This window comes from Chiloscyllium plagiosum, chromosome 16 (genome assembly GCF_004010195.1).
Source record: "Chiloscyllium plagiosum isolate BGI_BamShark_2017 chromosome 16, ASM401019v2, whole genome shotgun sequence".
NCBI lineage: Eukaryota > Metazoa > Chordata > Chondrichthyes > Orectolobiformes > Hemiscylliidae > Chiloscyllium > Chiloscyllium plagiosum.
The window spans coordinates 58,720,363-58,731,852 of NC_057725.1; positions in this window are offsets into that span (position 1 = coordinate 58,720,363).

Sequence of the window (11,490 nt, forward strand, 5' to 3'; positions counted from 1 at the left end):
AAAGAGACCTAAGGGGCAACTTTTTCACGCAGAGGGTGATATATGTATGGAATGAGCTGCCAGAGGAAGTGGTGGAGGCTGGTACAATTGCAACGTTTAAGAGACATTTGGATGGGTATATGAATAGGAAGGGTTTGGAGGGATATGGGCCGGGTGCTGGCAGGTGGGACTAGATTTGGTTGGGATATCTGGTTGGCATGGACGGGTTGGACCGAAGGGTCCGTTTCCATGCTGGTACATTTCTATGACTTTATGACTCTAAGCCAGTGACTGGAGGTGTGGGTGGTGAGCAAGGAATAATTAGTTGGTGGGGATTTATTTGTTCCATTGATCCATGACATGGAATGGCCCTTGAGGACCTCTTAACCCAGACACGTTTTCCTTCAGTTGCTAAGTGTGTGCTTAATTGACTCAGTCCATCGCATTTGTTTGCCATGACCTCCATGAGTAAATGGCATGATTAGGTTTCTTTGATCAGCGTTCTGCTTATAGTTTTTGCAACAAGATAAATCATCATGGGGTACGTGTTGCATAGAGTGCAGCTGTTTCCATGGTGAAGCTGTCATCTCAGCCATGGTCTAACTCCTTGAGATGGAAAACATCTGTCTAAAGAGCAACATGTTTTCTAGCAAAGAGCAAGAAACCACAACAAAACAGTCACGACCAAATTGTATTTACTCTGTGAGAGGTTAATGAATCTGGAGCTTCCCTATAGCTAGATCAATATTGTAGAAAGAAAACTAACAGGACATCTGTGCTGAGCAAGAATAAGTCACGCCAGTAGCGCAAAACTTCACAGAGATCAATATGAGTCCACTTCTGTTTGTCATTCATATAAATCGTTAATCATTTAATGAGAATATAGAAGGCATGGTGAGTAAGATTGCTGTCGGTGCTATATATTCTCGGTGGAATTTTTTTTTAGATTCCCTACAGAGTGGAAACAGGCCCTTAGGCCCAACAAGTCCACACTGACCCTCCGAAGAGTAACCCACCCAGACCCATTTCCCCCTGACTAATGCACCTAACACTACGGGCAATTTAGCACGGCCAATTCACCTTTGGACTGTGGGAGGAAACCGGAGCACACGGAGGAAACCCACGCAGACTCGGGGAGAACGTGCAAACTCCTCACAGAGAGGTTGCCTGAGGCTGGAATCGGACCTGGGTCCCTGGTGCTGTGAGGCAGCAGTGGTAACCACTGAGCCATCGTGCCGCCCCCTAAGTCAACAGTGAGGAAAGTTATCTGAAATTATGAAGAGATCTTGATCAATTGAGTCAATGGGCTGAGGAGAGGCAGATGGAGTTTAATTTGGATAAATGTGAGGTATTGCATTTTGGTAAAACAAATAAGGGCAGGGCTTTTACAATTAAAAGTAGGGCCCTGGGTAGAACAGAGAGTCCTAGGGGCGCATGTACATAATGCTCTGAAGCTTGCATCTCAGGGTGGTTAAGAAGGCACTTTGCACACTTGGCATTATTGCTCAGACCTTTGAAGTTAGAAGTCGGGATGTAATGTTGAGGTTGAACTTCACCTGATGAAGGGGCAGCACTCCGAAAGCTTGTGATTTCAAATAAACCTGTTGGACTAAACCTGTTGGTGTCATGTGACTTCTGACCTTGTTCACCCCAGTCCAACACCAGGACCACCCAATCAAAATTGAACAGGACGCTGGTGAGGCCTGTTCTGGAGAACTGTGTCCAGTTCCGGTCTCCCTCTTATAGGAAGGAAATGATTAAGCTGGAGGGGGTTCAGAAAAGATTTACCAGGAAGTTGGCAGGAATGGAGGGCTTAAGTTATAAAGAGAGGCTGGATAGGCTGGGATGTTTTTCACTGGAGCATAGGAGGTTTATAAAATCATGAGGGTTATAGATAAGGTGAATGACAAGGGTGGGGGGTTTTAAGGCTCGGGGTCTTATTTTCAAGGTGAGAGGAAAAAGATTTAAAAAGGCATGAGGGGCAACCTTTTTACGCAGAGACTGGTCCGTGTGTGGAATGAACTTCCAGAGGAAGTGATGGATACAGGTACAACGTTGTGGGCGGCACGGTGGCACAGTGGTTAGCACTGCTGCCTCACAGCGCCTGAGACCTGGGTTCAGTTCCCACCTCAGGCGACTGACTGTGTGGAGTTTGCACATTCTCCCCGTGTCTGTGTGGGTTTCCTCCAGGTGCTCCGGTTTCCTCTCACAGTCCAAAGATGCGTAGGTTAGGTGAGTTGGCCGTGCTAAATTGCCCGTAGTGTTAGGTGAATGTCAGGGAGTGGGTCTGGGTGGGTTGCTCTTCAGAGGGTCTGTGTGGACTTGTTGGGCCGAAGGGCCTGTTTCCATACTAAGTAATCTAATCTAAACGTTTAAGAGACATTTGAATGAGTCCATGAATAAAAATTGTTTGGATTGACATGGGCCAAGCGCAGGCAGGTGGGACAAGCTCCATTTGGGTTTATGGTTGGCATAGACTGGTCGGACCGAAGGGCCTGTTTCTGTGCTGTATGACTCTTTGATTCTATGTTTGTGACCATGACAAAGCCTCATGTAATTCAATCATTAATAAGAAGAGCGAGTAGAGCTCAATCTTAGACAATCGCCACTCCATTGTTTTGGGATGGTCCGTGTTCTAAGTTTTGGTTAGACATTAAAAAAGCCAACTCAGTAACCGCCGAGTTCAGCTTCCGATTCCCGAATTCCAACTAATGAGGATAATTTCTTTGAATTTCAACAATCCAATGTTAGTCTCATCTCTCATGCCACCTTGAAATTATAAAGAGATCTTCCAGATGAAGAATGCAGGTGCCTGATGGGTAAGTCAGTCTGGTAGTGGGTGATGGGGGAATTGCATTGTTACCATTTATAACTGCACCAAGGATTGTGATAAAGCTGTGATGATGTGCCAGTACATTGTGTCCTTATTTAGGAAGACAGTACACATCTCCGATTTTGACAGAGTGAGTAAGTAGTGGAAAAAGGGTGAATAAGGCATTTGTACATGGATATTATGTGGGAAAATATTGGAAGACTGGCTGACCGATTCACATAGAGCTTTACTAAGGCTACATTAGGTTAAAGTGTAAACTCATCATGGTTTGTGCCATATGGGCATATATATCTTGAGTAGGCAATTCTCCGACTTGCCTAGCTAGTCATCCTATGACTGCACAACATTTTTTCCCATCTTAAAAGAGGATAATCCGCAAGAGAGTGAAGATGTTTAGGAAGGGAATTCCTGACTAGGGGTCTAGACAGCTGAAGGCACGACAGCTCATTTGGATTCCATTTATAACTATAAACCTCGATAAGGTCACCCCTCAGCCTCCAACGCTCCAGGGAAAACAGCCCCAGCCTATTCAGCCTCTCCCTATAGCTCAAACCCTCCAACCCTGGCAACATCCTTGTAAATCTTTTCTGCAGCCTCCCCAGTTTCACAACATCATTTCTATTGCAAGAAGACTAGAATTGAATGCAGTATTGCAAAAGTGGCCTAACCAACGTCCTGTATAGCTGCAGCATGACCCGCCAACTCCTACACTCAATGCACTGACCAATAAAAGCAAGTATTCTAAATGCCTTCTTGACTATCCTTTCTACCTGCGACTGCACTTTCAAGGAGCTACAATCCTGAACTCCAAGGTCTCTTTGTTTAGCCACACTCCCCAGGACCTTAGCATTAAGTGCGTAAGTCCAGGTCTGATTTGCCTTTCCAAAGTGCAGCACCCCACATTTATCTAAATTAAACTTAATCTATCCTTGGCCCATCTGATCAATCTGAGGTAACCTTGTTCGCTGTCCACTACCTCACCAATTTTGGTGTCATCTGCGAACTCACTAAATGTACCTCCTGTGCTGATGAATAATGACCATGATGATTAAAACTGAAGACACACAAGAGGCCTGAATTGGATTGCAATCACTTTGTAGGCTTTCACAGCTGGAAGAGGTTCCAGAAATAGAGTTGGGTGGAATCATGGACTTCTACCCTGGATAAAAGAAGCTAGGTACTATTCTTCCTTTACATGTAGTTGAATACTATTTTAAGTTAGTGCTTGCAGGAGAAGGCAAAGTTAAGAAATGTCTTTGGGCTTAGACTTCAAAGTAGTACTATTTGTTGCACGTACATACTAAATACTGGTATAGTTTACCAGGATGTGACGAATAGTTACTTAAAATGAGGACTGAGGTGATGTCTTCATATGGCCCCTACCTTCTGGGAGTTATCATACCAGTGTCTCTTCCAAAGTATTCCTTCCAGTGTGTTCTCACACTGCCCACACTGTGTTATTTATACTCAGTGATGTGCAGCTCTGTGACATCATCGCACGGTTCTCCAGAGTCCCGAAGCCTTACAGATCATGAATAGTAATGTTATTTCTTACTGCACGTTGGTTTTTAACTTTGGTTCTGAAAGCCGGAGCCCACACTAATGGATCACCTTGACACACACGGGGGTGGAATATATTGCCTGGTAGCTCTGTGCCAGGAATGATTGCTGTAAATGTTGAGAAACAAAGAAAAATCTCACTGATGAGAGGGGGGGACGACAAAATAAACAACCTTTCTCCCCACTCTGCATAATTGTGGTAATTATTCTCCATCTATGATCACAATGTGGAGTAGGTCCTTTTTCTCAAACATTGTAGGCTGCTGCAGTGCCCGTGCATTATCAGATCTTGGATTACATGATTTTCCCACTCCAAGTTCACAAAAACACCGGGACAAGCCCAGTTGTTTTATCCAGGTATCCAGCCTGGACCTGAAGGAAAGTGAAGTTCTAAAAAAAATGAGAGACAGCCAGACTGGAAACTGGCAGATGACTGCAGAGGTCCTTAAGAATCTCAGTGGCCATTTTCTGAGTTTTTCTGGTCTTATTTATTCTAGCGTGTTTTTGCAGAAATCCATTTTGGTTGTAACTGTAAGGGAAAAAAAGTCATTAGTGGGCATATCAAAACAACAGGTTCCATTTTGAGTGCCTCATCTGCAAAGGGATATCTATTGTGAGGAATAGAATTGTCCCAATATAGGATAATGTTATGAGGTTTGAGTTAAGCCATACGTTTTGGAGATAATGAAGGGAGAGCTATGATCGCAGTTTTCCTAATGTGCAACTTACGATGCTAACAGCGTTCAATTCTCTAACACTAAATTCCCTTACCTTAGTAAACCTGAAATAACTGCTGGAGAAAAGAGGGAGATGGCAGGCCATTGGAAAACCATCATGGGGCAGCACGGTGGCTCAGTGGTTAGCACTGCTGCCTCACAGTGCCAGGGTCCCCGGTTCAATTCCACCCACAGGCGAACCTCGACAGACACCACTGCATTCCTCTCCAGACTTCCTCTGCGTAGGCACATTCCAGAAGGAGGTGTGTGACAGTCTCGTCCCCTCCGCAGCCGCTTCGAGGGCAGTGTGCGGTGGGGCTGAGAGTCCAGGCGTGCATAAAGGATCTCACAGACAGAGCCCTTCTCACCACCAGCCAAGCCATGTCTTGGTGCTTGTTGGAAAGTTCTGGTGATGAGGCATTCTGCCAAATGCCTCTGACAGTCTGCTCAGGGAGCAGCTCGACAGGATCCGCCCTCTCCTTTTCCCGAAGGGTCTCAAGGACACTACGTGCTGACCACTTCCTGATGGACTTGTGGTCAAAGGTGTTTTTCTTCATAAATTTCTCCACGAAGGAAAGGTGATACGGAACGGTCTAGCTACTTGGAGCGTTCCACGGCAGCGAGGCCAGGCCCATCCTTCGCAACACCGGGGACAGGTAGAACCTCAGTACGTAGTGACACTTGGTATTTGCGTACGGCAGCTGCCCCAATTTACTGCTTCAGTCCAGAGAGTTTTTAAAAATGAGATTAACTCTCTTTGTGAGCAGTTTGTCTCCAACTGTTGCGAATAATTTATGTTACGGTGCAAGTGAGTTGTGCAACCTTCAGTATGTTGCAGTGGTATTGTGGATAGCCTTGTGTTCTACAGCAGGATGTTACTGCACTGCACCCATTGGGTATAAACTTACAGTGGTTGAAAATATTCCCCCATCAGTAACAGATCATGGTGCGATCCTGTGAGTCCCACATGCCTGCATGCATGATCCAATCAAAAGACTGCTGCCTCCAGGTGCGCCGTCCAATGAAGGAAGTCAGTCCGGTTCCTGAGGCTGCAGGCCCAATCAGAATGTCTGCAGCTTCGCAAGGCCCGAGACCTGTTAGGGGGAGGGTTTGTTCAGACAGCAAAGGGGGCCTCAAAATGGAGGGACCCCAAGAGGTGCCTGACAAATTCAAAACCAGTGAGGGTCAAAGATAGTAGGCCCCTCAAAGTGAGGGGCAACCAATCCGGAGGGATCACTCAGGTCCCATGTTCACCCTTGACTCCCTGTGACCCTTTCAGAAAACCTGCCAGGGAGGCCCTCACCTTGTCACCTACCTAGCAGGCAGTTAGTCTAACACTGGGAATATCCAGACGAGAGAGCTCCCATCCTATTTTTTATTGGGAAATGTTGACTGACCACAGTTACTACCAGATGCCTCCATTGCTCACCTGCCTTCGATAACATTGAATAGGGACACAAATCCAACGGCCACTCACCCAATGTCCTCACCTGAAAGTTAGCTCCCAGGCTTACCTTTAAATCCAGATCCACAGGACAGTAGGAGATTCTGTCTCTGATTTAAATACATGGGATGTGATGAAAAGGTGACCGACAGAGTCCGGTAAGAGGAAAGGCAATGGCATAGTGATATTATCACTTGACTCTTAATCCAGAGACTCTGGTCATGTTCTGGGGACCCGGTTCCGAATCCTGCCATGGCAGATGATGAAGCTTGAATTTAATAAAAATTTGGAATTAAGAGTCTAATGATGATCATGAACCCATCGTCAATTGTCAGAAAACCCCATCTGGTTTGGTACTGCCCATTAGGGAAGGAAATCTGCCATCCTTACCTGGTCTGGCCTACATGTGATCCCAGACCAAGAGCAATGTGGTTGACATTTAACTGTCCTTTGGCCAATGAGGAATGGGCAATAACTGCTGGCCCAGCCCATGAATAAATATTTTTTAAAAACCAGTTTATCCACAGAAAGAATCTTTATGGGAGAAGTGATGGGGATTGTCTTCCACATCTTGGGAGCTGGCAAATGGACATGAGAATCTAGTGGTAATGTAATCCAGAGGCCTGGATTTCTGCTCCAAAGAGAAGAGTTCACATCCCACTGTAGCAACTGGGAGAATTTCAATTGAATTAAAAAGTTGGGAATGAAAAGTTTTGTGCTCTGTGATGACGGTAAATAGATTACCAGATAATTGTTGAAAACTGCCAGATTGACTAATGTCCTTCAGAGAAGGATGTCCTTACTTAGCGTGGTTTTGATGTGATGCTAGACCTATAATGAGGGTGACTCTTAATTGCCTAGAGAAACAGCCTCACAAGCCACTCAGTACTATCGACAGACACGCTCGCTGATAGCTGTTATTCCATCAAGACTGGTCTGCTCTTCAGTATAATTACCATTATAAACCCATAGCATGATAGTAAAGCTGAATAAGAAAGGCAACCTACGACGAGGCCCAGTATACACACCTCCGGTCCAGCCAACCCCGCAAAGACCTTACACTAATGATCCCACAGGCAGTCATGCAATAACCTGACAAAGTACTTCCAGTAACATGTGTTACAGGCAAAGCCTCAGTACAGTGTCCCTTTCTCTGGGACTGTACTGACTAGTCAGTCAGCAGGATGGCAGCACAGTGGTGTACTCTCAGGTAGGTTTCTCCCAGGGCGGTTTCAACATTAACTCCAGATCCTGTCAAGTCTCATTCCATCACCATGGCAGTGGCTGAGGTGTGTACCACCTACAAAATGCACTGGAGGCCTACAATGAAGGGGATGCTGAACTGCCCTGAGAATCAGCTGACACGCAGCCAATAAAAGATTTTTTCCAAGATGGCGGCGTGGGAGTAGGCCGCATCCGGGCTCTTGAGCCTGGATCTCATCCAATCTGCCTGCTTTCCTTTTCTCTTTCCTTTCTTCTGTCAGATTTTAGTGGATCTTGTTAATCTCTTGGTGGTGACGGAGCCTGGTAGCGGCTGGAGCCCAACACCAGCCTAGATGGCATCGGAGGTGAGCTGGCAATCAGTGACCGGTGGTGAAGGCTGGCAGTGGTCAGCAAAGTGCAGTGGTCAGTGGCATGTCCGGGTGGGTCTTATCCCAGCTTGGAGGAAAGCGAGCCCTCCTGGGTACAGCCCAGCTTGGAGCATCTGTAGGCCCAATGGCTTAAGAAAGGACCGTAATGTTTGACTTTTAAACTTTATTCCTTTACTTTTCCACTTTTATACTAAGAAGACTGCAGTGCTCAATCTTTTAACCTGTTTCTGTATTTTCAAAAATTTCGTACTGAAGTACTTTGTACCTGAGATGGTGCCGTGTGTGGCAACACTGGACACCTTTTACTGTACTGTTGTAATCTGCACTTGAGTACATGTGACAATAAAACTGAAATCTAAATCTGCCCCTTTGACTGCCCCTTTAAAACTGATAGCCTCCACCACCCGGAAGGACAAGTGCAGCAGGGACATGGGAACGTCGTGATCTGAAAGTCCCTCTCCAACTTACCCAACATCCTGACTTGGAAATATATTGCCATTTCTTCACAGTTACTGCATTAAAATCCTGAAACTCTCCCTCTACTGGGATTGTATCTGCACCACGTGGACGACGGCAGTTCAAATGGACAGCGTACCACTGCTTTCTGTAGGGCACTTAGGGAAGAGCATGAGAATGTAGGCTGGCCTATTCAGCCATGCCTACATCACAGTTTTTAAAATGCACATTAAAGGGAGAGCCGAAGAAGGAAAGAAAAATAAACATCGAAGTTTGACAAAAGTTAACAAGAACCTAAACCAGAAACCTCTCCCCCTGACCCAAACCCCCCCCCCCCCCCCCCACTTTTAATTTAATCAACCACACATCACCGAAAGTAAACCAATTGCCTCACCTATGTTTAGGACACTAATCCGCAAGTGTTTAAACCTGCTGGGGATTTTCGCACCCCCAAAATCTATTCAAATCTGTCTAAATCAGTTCAAACCACGGACCCAAGCTCCCAAACTGTAATTGTATGTAATTTTGATCGATGGGTGCGTGCTTTCAATATAGATGTGTTATGAAGATTTGGGTGTACTGTTCCTTTAAGAGAGTTAAAAGCTGGTAGAGCTGCTTGACCTCACCAAGTGTTCTCAATAAGGTAACAATGTAACACTTGGTCAAAAGCCAAATTAGCTCATTGCCTGGAAACGACAAAACAGATTTGAATTAGGCCAATCAGGTTTTAAGTTATACCCTGGCAAAAACCAAATTCCAATCAAGTTTGAATTTAGTATATTGACAATCTTAAAAGTTAAAGACACAATCTGATGCTTTGGGAGTATAAGACTGGGGGAAAATTGAACAGTTGAGAGGAGAACTGCCAAATTACCAGCATGTAAAAAGACTGCCTGAAAAACAGCTCTCTTATAAGTATCTTTTTCAATCAGTAACCTGTGAAGCAGAATCCCCAAGAAGAAGAAAGGAAGACACAGGAAGATCCAAATGGAAGAACTGAAAGCTGCTTGGTTTTGAGAGAAGAAGTTTTGTTTTGTAAATCTTAATTAGGAGTTTTACTGGACTGGTATTGTTGAGGGGAAAGTAAAAGATAGGTTAGCGGAAGGAATTGTATATAGTTGTTAGTTAATTATCCTCTGTTATACTTTAAGAAATGGGCAGCACGGTGGCACAGTGGTTAGCACTGCTGCCTCACAGCGCCAGAGACCCGGGTTCAATTCCCGCCTCAGGCGACTGACTGTGTGGAGTTTGCACATTCTACCCCTGTCTGCGTGGGTTTCCTCCGGGTGCTCCGGTTTCCTCCCACAATCCAAAGATGTGCAGGTTAGGTGAATTGGCCATGCTAAATTACCCGTAGTGTTAGGTAAGGGGTGAATGTAGGGGTATGGGTGGGTTGCGCTTCGGCGGGGCGGTGTGGACTTGTTGGGCCGAAGGGCCTGTTTCCACACTGTAAGTAATCTAAAAAAAATAAAGTTGTTAATGTTTACTTGAAATAGTTCTTGGCCTCTCGAAAATTCACAGGTTACTGCACGGGATAAATCATTTCTGTGTTGCTGGTTTACCTTAAGCAGGAGGGTTTACCCTGTGACGTAATAGTTTGGGAGCTGGGGTCTGTGATTTGAGCTGGTTTAGACAGATTTGGATAGATTTGGAAGTACGAAAAAGAGAGAGAAAGACAAGAGAGGGAAAGAGAGTTAAAAGAGAGAGAGAATGTTTTTGGCTGAGCAGGGAGAGAGAAAGAGAGAGACAAGAGAGAGAATTTGAACTTGAGAAGTTATGACTTAGTCAGCAAAGTCAAGTTAACAGGATGGAGATTAAAAGAGAAAATAGTGATTTATATAAATATGTAAAAACTCTGCCACATTTTGATGAGAAAGATGTTGAAGCCTTCTTTATTTCATTTAAAAAATTGGCTAAGTAGGTAGAGTGGTTTAAATTAGATTAGATTACTTTACAGTGTGGAAACAGGCCCTTCGGCCCAACAAGTCCACACCGACCCGCTGAAGCGGAAACCACCCATACCCCTACATTTACCCACTACGGGCAATTTAGCATGGCCAATTCACCTGACCTGCACATCTTTGGACTGTGGGAGGAAACTGGAGCACCCGGAGGAAACCCACGCAGACACGGGGAGAATGTGCAAACTCCACACAGTCAGTTGCCTGAGGCGGGAATTGAACCCGGGTCTCTGGCGCTGTGAGGCAGCAGTGCTAACCACTGTGCCACCGTGCCGCCCCGTGGTCTGAGGATTTATGGATAATGCTAGTTCTGGTAGGCAGAGCTAGTGAGATATTTACTGCACTGTCAGATGAGGTGTTAAAGGATTATGAAGAGGTTAAACAGGCTATTTTAAGTGCTTATGAATTGGTACTAGAAACATATAGACAGTGGTTCAGAAACACAAAGAAGGAACCAAGTCAGACTTACGTTGAGTTTGAAAAAATTAAACATAGTCATTTTGATTGATGGGTGCATGCCTTGAAAATAGATAAGACCTTTGAGGCTCGACGAGAGATTAATCGACTGGAGGAGTTTAAAAACTCATTTCCAGAGATGGTAAGAATTCACATGGTGGAATGGAAAGTTCAGCAAGTGAGAGAGGCAGCAGAATTAGCAGATGAATACATGTCGAATCATTAGACAAGCTTCCGGCCAGAATTTTGTCCTATCAGGCATAGAAGATAGAAGAAAGGGAGATCCTACACTACGAAACCAAGAGTCGAGCACACTGTTAAGAACTTACCACAGGATAAAGAAGCCCAAGAGGGTGAACAGGAGGTGAATGGCCTCACTATAATGGAGTGGGACACAGAAAATTACAGTGCCGGTGGTTTGGGAAAGGCACTTGGAAAAGGTGCTTTCACTGCCAGAAAGTGGGAATGTAAAGACACAGTGCTGGTCGTAAAA